Source organism: Elephas maximus, chromosome 16 (assembly GCF_024166365.1).
Source record: "Elephas maximus indicus isolate mEleMax1 chromosome 16, mEleMax1 primary haplotype, whole genome shotgun sequence".
NCBI classification, from domain to species: Eukaryota; Metazoa; Chordata; class Mammalia; order Proboscidea; family Elephantidae; genus Elephas; species Elephas maximus.
In genome coordinates this window covers 29,477,758-29,496,352 of record NC_064834.1, presented here as the reverse complement: position 1 = coordinate 29,496,352, position 18,595 = coordinate 29,477,758, and the positions used below count along the sequence as shown (strand labels likewise).

The 18,595-nt window shown below is 39.2% G+C and overlaps 1 protein-coding gene across 2 annotated transcripts in view; it reads left to right on the top strand.

Moving 5' to 3' along the window:
- BICC1 (BicC family RNA binding protein 1) overlaps positions 1–18,595 on the top strand; it is a 341,517-nt gene that overhangs the window by 274,352 nt on the left and 48,570 nt on the right. The gene's annotated exons all lie outside the window — the stretch shown is intronic.

The following is an 18,595-nucleotide window of genomic DNA, read 5'->3' as shown; positions in this document are numbered from 1 at the left end:
AACACAGAAATTATTCCCTTTTGGCTCAGTTCCATTCTTAGTCACCCCTGAAGCTGCCTTCTGCTGGTTTGAAAGTCTTGATAGTTTCTGGCAGGACAATGGTACTGCTCTCCAACTATATTGCTGCTTGGTGTCTGGTAGTTGCAGAGGTGGTTCATGCTACATAATGTTCCAAGAAAACACAATCTGTGAACCAGATTAAGGCCAGCTCTAGCCTTGGATATATACAGGGGGAATGGCAGGGGCACTGGCTGGCAGGAAAGCTGGCGTTCGATGCAATAATATATTAAAAGAATAATCCCATGAGGGTACATTTTCTGTTTTGTTGTTCCCCTTGCAATGGGGGGAATTAGGAGCAGGAAAATGCTTTATTTCTTAACGTACGCGTTTCTATTTCTTTAGTGATGTAAAACATAATAAAATTTGTATCATTCCAGAGTCAGCAACTGAAGGAGTTAGTAAGATTTCTTTTCAAAACAGTCCCTCTTTTTCTGTGCATATTTAATTAAAAACCCAGAAATATTTAATTAAGGAAGAATTTTATACCATTTTGAATGTAAATACCATGTCGCATATATTCTTCAATTAAAAAAATTCTGTTTACCTCTATATTTTAATGAGTACTCTCTGAACTTCTATTGACCTTACTGTATTTACCTAAACAGTTCTGAACTCAGAAACTCAATAGTTGTTATTTTTATTTGGAAAATGTTATGTGACTATCGATGGCTTTATTTGGGGGCTTTTACTTTAACCCTGTACTTCACTAACTGTACGATAATTATTTTTTGGCAGGTAGGGAGCGAGGGCAGTGCAAAACATTTCAGGTTTGGAGCTTAAGTTCCCAAGTGTGGACTGTGAAATAGGAAGTGTTAAAGTATTGTGCATTGAGGACTTTTGTACTTATTAGTATGAACATTTCAAAAGCTTTGGAAGTATGACTGTAAGATGTTTCAAGTTTACATGTCTTTATGTTCATTTAAAGCTGTTTAAACCAGTTCTTTAATTATTACTGCAAAATTATTATTCAAAAATTCCATTAAAATTTTCTAAGTGATCTTTTATAATCTATAGTAGATATGACCTAGTTTAATTTTTTAAGTTTTGCTTAAAACTCTTCTGCTGTATTTTTTAAAACATAAATATCATTGCAGTGGGCTTTTTAGTGGGTTAAATATCATTGAGAGGGTCTATTGTTAAAAATGGATATTGCAGATATAGCAGGAATTTATACTAGCATCTCTAAAATTAGAGATATAGTATAATGTGCTGTATTATATAGTGTACTATGTACTATATTTATTATTGCTGTTAGCTGCTGTTGAGTCAAGTTTCAACTCATGGTGACCCCATGCACAATGGAACAAAACACTGCCCAGTCCTACATCATCGCCATAACACCTGATCCTGCATCATCCCAGTGATTGCAGATTGAACTGTGGTGATCCATAGGATTTTCAGAAATAGATTACCCTGCTGTTTTAGGGTGGGTTCTCTAGAGAAGCAAAACCAGTGAAGCATATGTATATATGTATGTATGTGTATATATATATATGTACACACGCATACATATGTATATAGAGAGAGAGAGATTTATCTCAAGAAAAAATGTCTCATGCAGTTTTAGAAGCTGGCAGTCCCAAGTCCATGGGTTAGGCATCAGGCTGGAGGCTTCTCCTGACTCACATAGCTGCAGGGACTGATGAATCCAAGATTAGCAGATCAGGTAGCAGGCCGCTTGCTCATAGGCTGCAGAAGCTGACGAATCCCAAAATCAACAGGTAAGACGGCAGGCTGCTGGCTCACAGGCTGTGGAGGCTGATAAATGCCAAGATCGGCAGGATATATGGCAGACCACTGGCTCTTCTAAGAACTGGAGGTCAGATGATGACGAGATGGATACAGGATCCAGAGCAAGCAAGCAAGCTTTTCCAGAACATCCAGATATATATTGGATGCAGGCCACACCCCTGAGGACACTCCTCTTACAACTGATCAGATCACATCATGAAGGATGACTACATCATTACATAACTGCCAAACCACTGAGAATCATGGCCCAGCCAAGTTGACACACAACCTTAACCATCGTGCATGCCTTCTTCCCGGTCCATCTTACTGTAGAAGCTCCACTGAAAACTATGCAGCATCAGAGCAACATGCAAACCTCCACTGACAGTCAGGTGTTGGCTGTGCATGAGGTGCATTGGCTGGGAATCAAACCCTCGTCTCCCATATGGAAGGCGAGCATTCTGCCACTGAACCACCACTGCCTTCATGCACTATATAAATTATACGAGCACCTCTAATGATAATAAAGATTAATAATAAGTTAGCCTTTATTAATTTTCAGGTTTTAGAATTCCCATTACAGTCACAATGACCTAATCTGATATTTTGCTTTTTTCCTCTTTCAGCCTTTTCTTTTTTCTTTAGGTGGGGAATGGTGAGGTGATTGCAAAGTGAACACATCTCATTTTTATTCTTGTCTTACTCTATTCAAATGTTATCCTTTTGTGAACTGCAGAAGGAACATATCTTTGAGGAGTTGCCATGCTGATAGGCTGTGCGTTCTTAATACTCCTTAAAAATGAGGAAAAATAAGCATATCAAATGTCAAATAGCATGTATAAATTTTTCTGAAAAGCAGGAATAAGAGTTATATCTTTGAATTCTTGTTTATCATATCTCACTTTATGAGGATGATGCTGTCAAATAGGAGTTTCCCATTAAAAAGGCAAATCAAAACAAAAAATGCAAACACTAAGATAATAAAGTGAATATGAAATGTTTTAATGTAACTTATACCAAAACCATAATAAAAAAAGAAAAGTTTTTACAGTTGATTTGATGGTCCAGTGAGGGGAAATACAGAGCTTAACTCAGTTGATATGAGAAAGCTCTGAGGTTTTGGTTGTTCAGAGTCACTCTGGGCCAGCATGTGTTGCGGCGGAAATGCTGTAATAAACGCCATCCCAGACACCATTAACAGAGGGACTAGGAGGTTATAGAGACCTGTTGTTTTTGTTAGGTGCCGTGGAGTCTGTTCAGACTAATAGTGGCCCTGCGCACAATAGAATGAAACACTGCCCAGTCCTGCGCCATCCTCCACATTGTTGCTATGCTTGAGCCCATTGTTGCAGCCACTGTCAGTCCATCTCATCGAGGGTCTTCCTCTTCTTCGCTGACCCTCTACTTTACCAAGCATGGCGTCCTTCTTCAGGGACTGGTCCCTCCTGATAACATGTCCAAAGTATGTGAGATGTAGTCTCACTATCCTTGCTTCTAAGGAACATTTTGGTTGTACTTCTTCCAAGACAGATTTGTTCATTCTTTTGGCAGTCCATGGTGTATTCAATATGCTTCGCCAGCACCACAGTTCAAAGGTGTCAATTTTTCTTCGGTCTTCTTTATTAATTTTCAAGCTTTTGCATGCATAGGAGGTTATCAAAAACACCATGGTTTGGGTCAGGGTTACCTTAGTCCTCAAGGTGACATCTTTGTTTTTCACTTTAAAGAAGTCATTAGACCTGTTAGACTCTGCTAATCTGAGCACATGCCCAAAAGAGATAAGAGCAAACAAGAATATGTCCATAGCAGATCTAGGGTGGTAACTGTTGTAGTAATTGTAAATTTAAAAGTGTTGTTGTTTTTTGCTGCTACAGAGTCAATTCCGGCTTATGGCAACCCCATGTGTGCAGAGTAGAACTGTTCCATGGGTTTTCAATGGCTGATTTTTCACAAGCTGATCACCTGTCTTCCAAGGGTGCCTCTGGGTGAGTTCAGATAGCCATCCTTTCAGCTAGTAGTCAAGTGCTCAAACGTTTGCATACCCAGAAACTCATAGCTGACATTTGTGGAGTACTCACTATGTCAGAGACACTGTGCTAAGCTTATTATGCTATCTCTCTGAATATAGTTTACTCTTCACAACTATCTGTATGTATTGAGCACCTACTTTATTCCATAACCTGTAGAAGGCACTTGAGGATTCAAAAAAAAAAAAAAAAATTGGTTTTCTGACTTAGAATCAATTCATAGAAGGAACAACTGAGGAAAGCCCGGGTGTTTGCCCAAAGAGAAAATGGTCAAGACAGTAGTGATGGCTGTTTTAAGGGCTGTCATAGATGTGCCAAAGGGAGTGTGGAGGAACAGGGACAAGTGTGTGAAAACGATGGGGCAATAGATATTGGTCATGCCTGTGAAATACAGATAGTTATCTAGTGCCTGTATTGTAAGATTCAGTAAATATCAGGTTCTGTAGAGAATACAATAGTCACAGTGTCTCCCATCATCAGATCAAGACTCCTGCAGACTAAAGGGAAGATGAACTATCTGTGGATAATAGAGTAGCACATGATAGGGGTTATTAGAGGACTGAGGGGTATTATGGGAAGCCAGCAGAGGTAGAGATGTACTTCATGCTTAGAAGGATCTGCCAAAATATGGCATTTGGGTTGATCTTACGATGGTGAGGATTGAATGGCAGGGCAGGGTCTTATGGCCTGAGGTTCAGATAATAATGCACACAGAGGCATGAAGATAGGAAACTATAGGACGTTTTGGTGTAACAGTGAGTGCTTTGATTTGGTTATAGTGCAGATTGTATAAAGGGAGATAATGGAAGAGAGAGCTGAACATGAGAGTTTTGAAGCCCACAGTCTATAATGTTGGGTAGTCACTGAAGGTTAATGATTTTTAACAGCTAACCTTTGCTTCCTTTGCTTATTGGCAAAACAGTTTACTTTCTGTCATTAAAATGTGTTGGCAATCTAGGTGACAGTTTGGGAAGAATTTTTTATAGAAGAGAGCATGCCCAGAGTTGGAACTCCTTAAATCTATGGTCACTTACCTGGCATGGACCGTTTATGATCTTCACTGTGACTCCAGTTAGGAAAATGTGCCCTGGCCCAGGGTGGGCACTCTGAGCCTTGATGAAGGGAGTGAGGGAAGACTACAACTTAATGTTCCATTCCAGGCCTGAAGTTCTTTGATATAATTCAAGGAGCTGACATAGATTCTGAGAAAAGATTTCATCTTTTGACTGAAGATTTATTTCCGTAGCAGAAGGATAAAAAGTTGTAGCATTTTTCCCTCTGATAAAGTAGGTAGAATTTTTTAAAAGAGAGAGAGGGAATTAATCAGCAACTTGTTCCAGTTGTGACATCTTTCACAAACCTTCTATTCTTTTGTTTGTTAATGTCTTCTCCTGTGTCTCTTACAATGACTGAAAGTAATGATGAATAAAATTTGGTGTCATCTTTATTGGTAAGCGTTCAGGTTTTAAATGTAATTGCTGAAATTATACTAAAAATCTGATTGTTGAAAAATAAAAGGAATAACTAGTTTACATGGAACAAAGTACTTTTAGTGATGGGAATGCAATTTCACTTAAAAAAAAAAAAAAACTGACCAAGAATCATTTTTAAAAAAACTGACCAAGCATCTGGGATGTATCCAAAACCCAAACCAAACCCAGTGCTGTCGAGTCATTTCCGACTTATAGCGACCCTATAGGACAGAGTAGAACTGCCCCCTAGAGTTTCCAAGGAGCGCCTGGCAGATTCAAACTGCCAACCCTTTGGTTAGCAGCCGTAACACTTAACCACTATGCCACCAGGGTTTCCTCTGGGATGTATAGTCCTTGTTTATTCCCTCAAGGACTGGCCCGGTGCCTCATACCAATAAATGCTTGTTAAAATATAATTTCTAAATTTCTCGTTAAAAATATACATAATTGTTGAAAATTTGTGAATAGATTTTATAAAAGATAAATGTCCCAGCTTTCAATAATGTCAAACCAGAGTTGAATCCTTCAGATATCTTAAAATATGCTGTCTTAGACCAAGAATTCTTAGCTTTTGGGGTGAGAGGTGACATCAGTCTTTTTTGACAATCTGTAGATCCACTCGGAAAAATTTACTGATGCAGTCTTTGAATGCAATTGTGGGCAGATTCACAGATTCCACAGAGATCATGGGCATCTCCTTCCAGTAAGATGCTCTGACTTTAGAATGATTTAATGGTTACAGTAATCTTACTTCCATAGATTCGGAGTTGGCAAAAATATATATTATATGTATGTATAAAAATATTTTTTGTTGGTGAACACACAAACAAATGCCTTTAGAGGTAAAAGCTTGTATAAAATCGAGGAAAAATATTACATTAAAGAAATTCAAAAAATGCTGCTGAATACATGCATATTTCTCAAAGACCCTATAAACATTTCAACGGACATCTATCACGGAGCATCTGAAGGTGCCAAGATACTTCCAGTAATGTTCTAGAATAGATGTGATCATGTGATGAAAATGTATTTGCATATCCTTTGTGCAAAACTAAAGAAAATAAAGAGAAAAACTACAGTAGTGGTTTTCTACTATATTTGTGAAATCGGTTTGTACTGATTAATAGCTTAGAAGAAATAAATTCTTTCAAAAAGATCTATGGAATATTATTTCTAATCTATATGAGGCATGGAGTCCACCCCCTAAAAGTTTCTGCTTTTCTAGAGAAAAGAGACTAGCACAAATATTGAATGTGGGGTTCTCTACTTTACAACCTCCAGGCCCCTGCACATTTTCTCATTGAGAGAGGAAAGGTCATGGTCTAACAGAACAGAGAATTAACTCCAAACAATTTAAAATAAGAAAGTTGTAACAAAAGGGCTATGTACAGTGTATATATGGCTAAGGGGACAAATGCTTATTAGTAGATCGTGAGGCATAAAATTTAGCAACAGCTGGAAGCGTTATCACCCTACGACTGAAGGAACAAGAAGAGCACAAGGTATTATAGGAGTTCTATGAAAAAGGGAACTGTAGCAAGGGACTGCCCAGCGGAGATTATAGTCATGGAGCCATGTGGCTACTGCCAGAGACTCTGGTTCAGCTTCTTGGGCATGAAATCAGAGCAGAGAGAAGGCATAGAATGGAGCTGGGGGTGGGGCAAATGGAGCATCACTAGTGCAATGTCTGCTACCATTTTCAAGACTTGGAGTTCTCTACTGAAAAGGCAAATAAAGGATCTTGTTAGATGTATTCCTGGTGAACTAGTTGTTATGAGGGCACTGTCTATTGAGGCTATTTACTTACATTAATGTGTGACTTAATCACATCCTGAGAATGGTATGTAAATACTGCTTTTCTAAATGTCTTTGCTTGGGGGGACATCGGAGAATTCTTTCAAGAAAGAGCAGTATACCCCCCACAGCCAGGATTGTTCTTATTTCCACTTATTTTGAAAACCATTGCCAAAGAAAAAGAGAGACGTGGCCATGAATGTTTGAACGAATTCTGCCTGTAGTCAGTGGTGGCCATAAACATATGGCCTTCACCAACTATTTGGAGTCTGTTCCAACCATGTCTTTCAACTGCAGTTAACCCCATCATTATATATTCTTGTTGCAGTTTCACTGGGGAAGTCTGTGTTCAGAGCCCAAGTATGTTAATAAAATACTATGGGTAAGGACACAACAAGTAAAAAGACATGAAGTTGAGAAACCGCATGGCAAAAAGCCTGTCACAGAATTGTGGATGCAAAAGAAGGAACTTTGCCTCGTTGAGAAAGCACTATTGCCATTACCATTAACATTTAAAGGTCTCATTTTTTAAGGGAATTCTTGAAACATTGTACTTAGAAAACAAGAAATTCAGACTTAAATACCTTTTATTTTAAGGTACAAAGATATAGTTTGAGTGAATTTATTTTCTCAGACTTTACTGATACAGGTAATCTTTTAAGGTATGAGTATTTTTCCCCCTACATTATAAATGCAGTACTTCTTCATTGTAGAAAATACAGAAAAGCTTTGAAGCATAAAATAAAATAAAAATTACCTAGGAACCTACTACTTAGAACTAACTTAATAAACAATTTATTTCCCCTTTTTCCTCTTTCTCTCTCTGTGTATATATCCTTGAAATGAAATTATTGTATTATGACTCATTAATATTTCAAATTACTTTCCATTTTATACCAATTTTTATTTGTACCAATCATATATTAGAGTATTTATCTAACTATATCCTTGTTAGCCTTATAATTTTTAAAATCTTTGCCAATTTTATATATAAAAATGATTAGTAAAGTTGAATATTGTATTTATTGACCATTTTTTCTTTTGAGTTATTTATCCATGTCTTTTATCCATTTTCCTATGGGGGAATTTGTGTTTTTTCTTCATTTATAGGAACCCTTTGTATAGAAAATTTTTGTTTAAGAACGATATCTTTCTTGTTAGGGAAGATGGGACTAGATGGTCACTCTTACCTATTGCATGAGGGTATTGTTTATTTTCTGTAATATTTGGTGAGAAGCCCATGTGTTGTTGTTCTTAGAACAAAATCCAGTTTTAAAATCTTGAACTCTCAAATTTTTAATTGAGAATTTAAGCCAGAATTTAGAAATTGTTAGGCTTCAAGGAAACTTTAGATTTTTTTTTTAAAACAATTTTGAAGTTGTTATTTAACAATTTTAATCCTGTTTTTTTCCCAAAAAAAAGGTATAACTTGCATAGGACTGAAAGATTAAGACTCTTGGTTCCTACTTACGGGAATCAGTTACCAAAAGTATAGAGGAGACAAATAATATACAGTTGGGGGAAGGGGTATGAATATTGTTCCTGGTATGTATGGCTTCATAAAAACACTTAATACCGGCTCAACTAATCTGTAGAAAGTGAGAGTAAAAAGAAAGGACTTGCAGATAGGCATTTTCAGAATGAGAAACTTCTTAAAGTCCGTTTACCTAACATTAAAACCAAAAAAAAAAGGAAGAAAGAAAGAAAGAAAAACCGTTGCTATTGGGTTGATTCTGACTCATAGTGACCTTCTAGGACACAGTATAGCTGCCCCATAGAGTTTCCGAGGAGCCGCTGGAGAATTCAAACTGCTGACCTTTTGGTTAGCAGCTGAACTCTTAACCACTGCACCACCAGGGCTCCTACCTAACATTAAACCAAAAAACCAAACTTGTTGCTGTCGAGTCGATTCCAACTCATAGCGACCCTGTAGAACAGAGTAGAACTACCCCCTCTGGTTTCCAAGGAACGGTTGGTGGATTCGAACTGCCAACCTCTTGGTCAGCAGCTCAGCTCTTAACCACTACACCACCAGGGCTTTTACCTACCGTTAGGTACTTTTAATTTTGGTGAAGATTGCTAACTTTCTTGAGATGATGAACATGCTTGAAACAGTCTTTAACACGCAGGATCAGTGAATCCAGAATTAGCTACTCTTATGTTGTCAAGAATTTCATTTTACTTGGATCCACAATCAATGCCCATGGAAGGAGGAGTCAAGAAATCAAACGACACATTGCATTGGGCAAATATGCTGCAAAAGACCATTTTAAGGTGTTAAAAAGCAAAGCAGACACCTTGAGGACTAAGGTGTGCCTGGCTCAGTCCATGGTATTTGCATTGAAAGCTGGACGGTGAATAAAGAAGACTGAAGAAGAATGCTCCTTAGAAGCAAGGATGATGTCCACATAGTTTGGACATGTCCCTGGAGAAGGATGTCTTGCTTGGTAGAGGGTCAGCGAAAAAGAAGACCCTCAACAAGGTGGATTGACACAGTGGCTGCAACAATGGTCTCAAACATAGCAATGATTGTGAGGATGGCTCAGGACCAGGGAGTGTTTTGTTCTGTTGTACATAGGGTTGAAAATGAGCCGGAACCAACTTGACAGCACCTAACAATAACAAGTACAACATATAAAACTTTCTCACTAGGTCTTACAACAAAGTAGCGAAAGGTGGAGAATTTTAATGCCAGTCTCAGCCTAGTAAGTTATCTTTAGAACTGAATTCCTGAGAGTTTTGCTGTTTCCTAGGTACAATATTAATTGTCTTGAATATCCTCAAAAGGCAGAATTTCTGGTTTCTTAAATTTCTTCTCTTAGTAGACTGGACATATAACAACAACAAAAAAAGATTACATATGTGGTATGATGTGGTCAAGTCTTCGTTCACAGGACTTTCCTAGTCTAATGTTTGTGAACCCTTAAATGTGTGCTTACTTATCCTGTACTGGCAACCAGCAGTCATGTGTTAAGATTTTTCACAAATAGTCCCAGCTGTTGTAAAAAGAAACAAACTGCCTCAGCCACAGAATAGTGTTTTGGGTTTAGACCATAGGCGATACATCTGGGACCTGTTGTGTATACTGTGAACATCAATATTCTTTGGAGAATTCTGGCTCCTAGAAGTTCTTGAATAACTTGCTGTTATCTCAGTTTCTGGGGGATCCTTTATCCTGGTATGATTTTCCATCCCCACTCATTAATAAAAGGGACCACTGAGTACCTGGCCGGGGATCCCATTTCCATTCCAGAGCACTGCTATTTGACATTACTTTCTTTTACATGTCCTTTCTCATTCTGGGTCCTTGCATTATTGCCTCATGACTTGGTGTGGCTTGGGCTTGGTTGTGAACGTCCTCCTTTGCAGTAATCTAGCACTAACCATGATTTCTTTGCAGTGTTATTAACAAACCGTTCCAAGATTCCAGATTTCCTCCTGGTGCTTAGTTTCCTTTCCTCCCCTTCCCAGAATCTTCTTCCTTATCTCTCTCATTGAGTTAGGCTTTATGTTTTTAGCTTTCTTTTTCTACCTTCCAGGTTCTGAGGCCAGATTTCTCTTGTGCTTTGGATTTTTTTCTGCCCTCCTACCTGAACAGCAACTCTGCAGTTACACATGGAGCTCAGTTTACATTGCATAAGATAAGGTGGTTTATAAGTTAAGTTAGTTTACCCTTTTCCAAGTCTCATACTCCTTAATTAAGTACATCTGTTCTTGCTTATTTCATTTGGTACTCCTTGGTTTTGCTTTATACTTTGTTAGCATTTCCTCAGATTATTTCTGGGTTTTTGCTGAGTCTCTGTAACTGATTGAATAAACAGCTTTGATAAGGCACATAGAAATCTTAACAAAGAAGAGGCATGTGCCCAATTTACCTGTTCCCTCTTAGGCCTTATTTCCTCTTAAAGTTGAAAGATCAGGGAAGAGCAATTATGATAACATAGCATCATTGTATTTTGAGCTTTCCTAGTACTGATTCTGTTGGAAATACTGGCATTCCATCAGCAAAAGCTCTTGTTTAACTTCCAGTTAGTTTTGGGTCTTCTCAAGCTGGGAGCTCTTTTCTACCCGGTTGATTAAGGGTCTATGATGCTCCATCCTGTTAGTGAATGCACCTCTGCAAGAGCTTGTCCACATTTTATTACCTTAGTGGAGAGGGCACCACTCCACCTCCAGTCATTGCCAGAGAGTTGGCATGAAATACTTCTTAAGGAGCTTGTCCTCCTTTCTGCCTTTCGATTTATTCACGTCACTCTCATGTCGAGAATATTTTGTTTCTCCTGTTGAGTATTAATTTTTATTTTGCCAAATGGAATTTCGTTGGGAAGTTATTCTGGGGCACTGCGGTCTGTAGACTGATTGCGGATACTGATGGGAACCTTTTTCCCATGAAAATTAGGTTTTATAATTTGAAGTACATTTACTTTTGTACATCCTGCTGTCTACTCCCCTTCTTTTCCATCTGGCTTGTCAGGAGATTTTTTTTTTTTTTCTGTTTTAAAACAAGGTAGATGAGAATGATTTTATGCCTTATCCTAAAACAACAGGGTTAGTTTAGAGGATGCAGACAAAAGGTTTTCTTTTTTTCCCCCCCGCTAACCTAGGTGGACCATCTGACATGTTGTGGCTGCTCACCAGTATTTTGCCTTAAATATGGTTGGCTTGGGCTCTGAAAATAGTGTCCTCTTCCTTCCCCTCTACAGCTCTACTCCCTATCCTTTTATTCTAACTCAGTTTATTGGAATTCTTGTTGTGAAAAAGCATTGCTTGAAGGAATCTGGAATCTATATTACTGGCTACAAAATAAGCTAATAGTGCATTGCCTTCCTGTCGTCCTGTTTCATTCTTTTAAAATCATTTCCAGTCAGGTTTAATGAGTCAGCTCAGGTTTTCTCCATCTTGTGATAAAGCATATATCTTCATTAAATATATATATATATATTTATGATACTGGTATGTTATTTGACCCGTATAAAGTTTTTGTTTAAAAGGGAAAGTCTATTTTTCATGAGGCTAGAGGAGGACTCTGGTTTCACAGGAAAATATGGGCCGTGGCCGTTGACTGAGTTGAATTCCCTTTTGCTGTTGATGATTTGCCAGCCTAAAGGAAAAGTGATCAAAATAGCAGACATATTGGATGGCATGTAGTTGTGAGCTATAACATGGCTCAAACTAGGGTTTGAAGTAGAATCCCTTCTCCATATGGGGCTGTCAGCGCATTTGTTTCATGCCTGAAGGCACGTTATTCCGGAAATGCCGGGAGGGGTGGGAGTGAACATACGTTACATCCACTTTGCTAAAAAACTGCACACTCTCAGAGTGTACAAAACAAAAGGAAAGCCCAAGCTGGCTGTCTCTGAACCCAGTTATGGATCCATCCCCAAGGCTTAGGGGCTGTTGTTCTTCCCTCATGTGGCAGGTGGCTATTTTTAGACACATTTGTGTTTACCTCTGCAGCGTAAAGTTTTTGGAAACATTTTAAATTATGCTATTTTTGATAAGCTACCTATCATGAGATACCAAAAAAATTAGAAAGTAAAGTTTATCAGGTTAGCTTGATTCGGGAATCTTATACTACTGTTTTTCAACAAAGGAATTTAGATTTAGAAAGTGTAGCAATGATCTAACCAAACTCTGGCTCTTTTTTTTTTTTTTTTTGAAGAAACCGTGTTCCAGAGATGCAGTAACTTTGCAAGGTGACAGAGCTTGTTTATGGCTAAGTTGGGATTCAAAACTACTATTATGACTGTGGAATCTACATGTTTTCACCACAACATGAAGGGAATTGGCAGCTGATTGCAGAGACAGAGTCATTAAATGTTAATACACTCATTGTGACATCTGCTGGCTTTTCTTAGCCTTTCCCTGTGTGATTCCAGTCAGGCCATGCCCTCAGATGTCTGGCCTCTTCTGATACTCCGCGTATGTTGGCTTTTTGACAGAATCCTAAACCTAGGGCCACGAGCTTCCGTATATTAAAGAATTGGCCATTACTACTTTGGAATTACTTGCCAAACTCTTGATATGTTTCCCAGGAGCTGCAGGGGATTTCCGATGTAGGTGGAGATGACCTGACATTTGTGGCCTAAGAGCCTTGACTGATGTTCCTCTTGGTTAAACAGTTTTAGAAGCTAAGACTCTTCAAAAAAAAAAAAAAAAGAAAAAGGGAACTTAAAACAAAAGTGAGAAGAGCTTAGAAGTGGCAGAAAATAAGCTCTATCCTCTGGTCTCTTCTTAGGGATTTATGGCCAGTTGGACAGCTTTGGTTATGTGCATGTACCAAAGTCATTCTGATTACAGGCCATGATGTAGACCTTTTTCCCATAAGCAAAAGTACAACTCTAATATGGTGTCTTTTATTTTGGGGTGGGAGGAAAGAGCCCTGGTGGCGCAAGAGTTAAGCGTTCATCTGCTAACTGAAAGGTTAGCAGTTCAAACCACCCAGCCACTCTGTGAGAGAAAAGCCTGGCAATTTGCTTCCATAATCATTACAGTCTAGAAAATTCTATGGTGCCATTCTGCTCTGTTACATGTAGTTGCTATGAGTTGAAAATCGACTCAATGACACCTAACAACATGGGTGGGAGGAATGGGGTGTTGTGGGTGGGAAGAATGGGGTTAGTGTTTTTCTGTCATGTTTATCTCCACAAAAGAACAAGCTGAGAATGAAAGGATTGCTGTGAATTTTTAGGGCTGAATCTTTCACTCAGCAGCACTCAATCATGCGGACAGAAAAATAGGTACCAACGGATTATTGGCAAAAGATTTATGGCGTAAGCTCATCCTGTGTCAGCAGCACATTACTTTCTGTAGCATAATAAATGCGACAAAATGGCTGACAGGAGCATTTCCAGTAGACTGTGCTGTGGGATGGAGCCCTGGTGGCGCAATGGTTAAGAGTTTGGCAGTAGAGTGGAGTAGGAAGGAGATGTAGGTTTAAGGAAAGAAGGAAAAGGCAGTAAAATATTGACTAACTTTTCCCAAGCCATGGTATTTTCAGTTGCCTCATATGCATGAGAAAGCTAGACAGTGTATGAGGAAGACCGAAAAAGAATTAATGTCTTTGAATTATGCTGTTGATGAAGAATATTGAATATACCATGGGCTGCCAGAAGAATAAACAGGTCTGTGTTAGAAGCAGAAACCCCTGTGGTGTAGTGGTTAAGAGACGGCTGCTAACCAAAAAGTCAGCAGTTCGAATCCACCAGGCTCTATGGGGCAGCTCTACTCTGTCCTATAGGGTTGTGATGAGTTGGAATCAACTCGATGGCAGCGGGTAGCGGGGGTTGGAAGAAGTACAACCAGAATGCTCCTTAGATGGGAAGATGGTGAAATGTCGACCAGTCCCTAGAGAAGGACATCATGCTTGGTAAAGTAGAGGATCGATGAAAAAAGAGGAAGACCCACAATAAGATGGATTGACACAGTGGCTGCAACGATGGGCTCAAACATAGCAACAGTTGTGAGGATGGTGCAGGACTGGGCAGTGTTTCCTTCTGTTGTACATGGGGTCATTATGAGTTGGAACCAACTGGATGGCACCTAACAACTTTTTCAGGAATGGGAGTATTTCTAAGGATGGAAAACCAGAAAGTAGAAGGCATAATACCAAGAGGTAATATTTTAAAACCATAACTAAACTTCACTTATGTTCATATAAACCTCCCAACTCTTCAAAATTGACTTTTATTGAAAATATGGTTCTTATGAAAACGATTGTTGCTTTATCAATTCCTTATGGATTTCTATATGAACATCATAAGACTTTTCATTCAAAAAGTACAGCTTTTTTTTTAAAGGCCTCTTTTTTTTTGGTCTTTTACAGTATACACATATAAAATACCTATTTGACACCCATGTCCTACAGCGTCATATTAGTGAAGGATGAACTACCACCTGGCCTTCCTCTCTTCTATAGAACGACAGCAGAGAGATGTGAGCAGATGAGTGGTGCACTTATCTAAAAGAAGCAAAAAAAAATCAAACCCACTACCGTCGGTTCGACTGACTCAGAGTGGCCCTGTAGGATAGAGTAGAAGTGCCCTGTGGGGTTTCCAAGGCTGTAAATCTTTATGGAAGCAGGCTGCCACGTCTTTCTCCCACAGAGTGGCTGGTAGGTTTGAACAGGTGTCTAAAAACCAAAAACATGGATGAATACCTGACAGCACTTGCTGTGCAGTCCATTCTGATCCATGGCAACCCCATGTGTGTCAGAGTAGAACTGTGTTCCACAGGGTTTTCAATGGCTCATTTTTCAGAAGTAGGACACCTGGCCTTTCTTCCAAGATGCCTCTAGGTGGACTTGAACCACCAACCTTTCCATTAGCAGCCAAGCATGTTAACCATTTGCACCACCCAGGGGACTCTGAATAGCTGATAGTTTTCCATATATTCATGGAGGTACTGAGATCAGAATATTTGAAATCAGACTGCATGTATAGGACATATAGTCACCTTGGATATGAGGTTTCGACTCTTCTCATAGGCTTCTATCACGTCCGTCTGTATTTAACCATTTTCTAAAATATGGGAGCCATCAGTCCATTTATGGAGTGTCTACCATTTGTTTGGGACTATGCTAGTTCCCAAACTGATTAAGACAGGGAACTTGAAGGTTGATTATCAAGTAATGAATATTATTTTTAGAGCAAATATCTGAGAACTTTCATACCCAAATTGGGAGGAAGGAGCTGTACACTTTTCCCCATTTCTCTGCCATATTTAAACACTCTTAATAGCTAATGTCTTCCTTGTTTTATGTTTATTAATATGGTTTATAACTTCAACTTTTCTTTGTCAAGTATTTTCAGAATGGGTGTGAATGAAACCTAGGCCCTTGTGGTATCACATGGACAAACTTTAACTGCAAACTGGGACAGCCATTGAAAGCCGGATTTAATCAGAGTAAATGAAGTTCCCCTTGGAATAAGAGCACACATCCTGTACATAACTTTTAAGCTTTTTTTAAAGAGAGAATGAACAATATAATGCCACTAGCTGCCTTAGCAGTCTAAACCAGCATTTTAAAATGTTTCTTTTTCTCTGTCCTTATGAGACTGGATTGTTCAAATAGGGACCATTTTACAAACAAGCCCTGATTCAAGTCCTGCAGACAGTTTGATGTTACATGTTGGTGTCTATGAGTGTGTTTTGTGTTTATGGGCCTTTGTGTGTCTGTGTCCTTTGATAATTTCTGTTTGTGGTCACTAGATGGTGCTCTTTCACTTTAAAATAAAAGATTTTCAGTTGAGGCTTTTGCATTTTGTGTTTATTGTTTTGTTGATGCAAAGACTGGTGGGAAACCAGGTTCTTTGTTAAATTAGATCTAAGGTTCACTGTCCCTCTACAGATGCATAGGGATGTTAATGTGAGTATCCAGGCTGTAAAGTAATAGGTTTTCAGATTATCCTACCACTCAAATACTTAATTTATGAGAAAAATAAATGTTTATTCCATAGAAGCACCTTATGTCATATATATTAGACTTATTTAGAGACTGCATCAGAATTTGTTATGGGGTTCAATCTGTTCTCTGTACTTGATTTAAGAGTCACTTGGAAAGCCTGTGATAATGCCAATTCCCAGCTCCTTGAGACCCCCCCAAAAGGAAACAAAAAAATAAAAACCCATTGCCAAGGAGTCAATTCTGATTCATTGCGACCCTTGAGGCCCAGGAACCTGTATTCTAACAAGTACTACAGTCTACTCTGCCCTATAGAGTCACTAGGAGTCGGAATCCACTCAACAGCATTGGGTACAGTGAGTCGTATGAGCAGGCATGTTTTGAGTAACACTGGGTTCTGATCACCCACCTTAGCAGCAAACATTTTCAGTATAGATTATCATCAGTGTCAGCCTACAGTAATTCAAACTAAAGCTGAGGATAGCTGAAACCGAAATGTTGACTGTAGACAGCCTGTTTATGTAAATATTGCCTTGGAGAGTTATAATGAATGTAATAACAATTATTGATGAAACTGTGTGTTTACATAATTGTGGCAAAAGTTGGCTAGAATGTTACAGAGACAAGATGGTCCTAGTTAGGATGTGTTGGGGGCAAGCAAAGAACGCAAGCATGACATGCTGCCACTAGTGTTCTCCCAGCTTGTGGTGGTTGGAAGTCACTTTTGCCTGCTTTTAGACTCCACACTTTATAATATCCAATACTGAAACATTGCGGGAAGTTTCAGCCAATCTTAGGGCCTTTGATCTTCACAAGTCCCCTTGAGACAGGGCAAGTGTCAGAGGAAGAATTAGAGAACAGCGTAAGAAGTACTTAAGGCCAAGAGCAGCCCCCAGGAGAAGCAACCTGGGGTGGCGTGGGGGCTGGAGGTGATGGCACCGACTCAGATAAGCACAGCTGCTGGGATGTCTCCCCGGAGGCCAGAGATCAGAGATGTATTCCTGAACCTGGAAGCTCCTGCACTGTTGTTAACCGTGGTTTTACCATCCTAACTCTTAGGGTAGCTTTAGGGAAAAATTTCCTCCCTCCTTCCTTCCTTCTTTCTCTTCCTTCTTTCCCTTCCTTCCCCCATCCCTCCCTCCTTTTCTCTTTATTTTTTATTTCCTAATTACACCTCGTGGAGCCCTGGCGGTGCAGTGGTTAAGAGCTTGGCTGCTAAACAAAAGTTCGGCAGTTTGAATCCACCAGCCGCTCCTTGAAAACCCTATGGGCCAGTTCTATTCTACTCTGTCCTGTAGGGTTACTATGAGTCGGGATGGACTCGACCACAGTGGGTTTGGTTTTTTAAATTAAATCTTGAGAATATGGTTTACTCATTCTTGATCTTTTACCGGACTTCAAGATGAGGCGATCACAGTACCGGGGAAGTATGTGTAGTTTAGAGAGTATCCCCACCGAGGGATTCTGAATCCTTATCCTTGAGAATGGATAATTTAGAAGAGTTAAAGGACTCAAGCAGAACTGCTTCTTAATTGTGGAAGGTGCTCAGTAAACATTGGCAGACTCTATCCTGGACCTGATGCATAGAGTGGTATGTAAAGGACTCAGCAGGAACTTAGTGCATTGTAGGCGCTCCATGAATGTATAGGTTATCAATGTTAATGATAATAAACTATGTTACTCAGCTTTATTACTAATGTGTATAGACCTTTCTGCTTACCCCAAATGGCCATGGTCTGCATCAGGCTGACATATAGGGGAATAGAACACCTAGATTCTTGGGATAACCTGAAAACCTGACTAAAGGACCTGAAAAAGCATGTCCTCACCCTGAGGCCTCAGCCCAGTATCTCTCTCTGCCTGGAATATTCCACCTTGGCCAAATGCTTCACCTCCTTTAATTAAGCCTTTACTTAGATTTCTCACTTTATCAATGAGGCCTAAACTCCGCCCCCATTTTCAACCCTGCAACTCCTGACTCTTTTATCTTGCTCTACTTTTTCTGTTTTTCCATAGCATTTATGTTCTAATCTACTAGATTATTTATTTATTTCTTTGGCTCATTTCTGTCTGCTTACACATTTCATTTCTGTAAGCGCATGTGGACA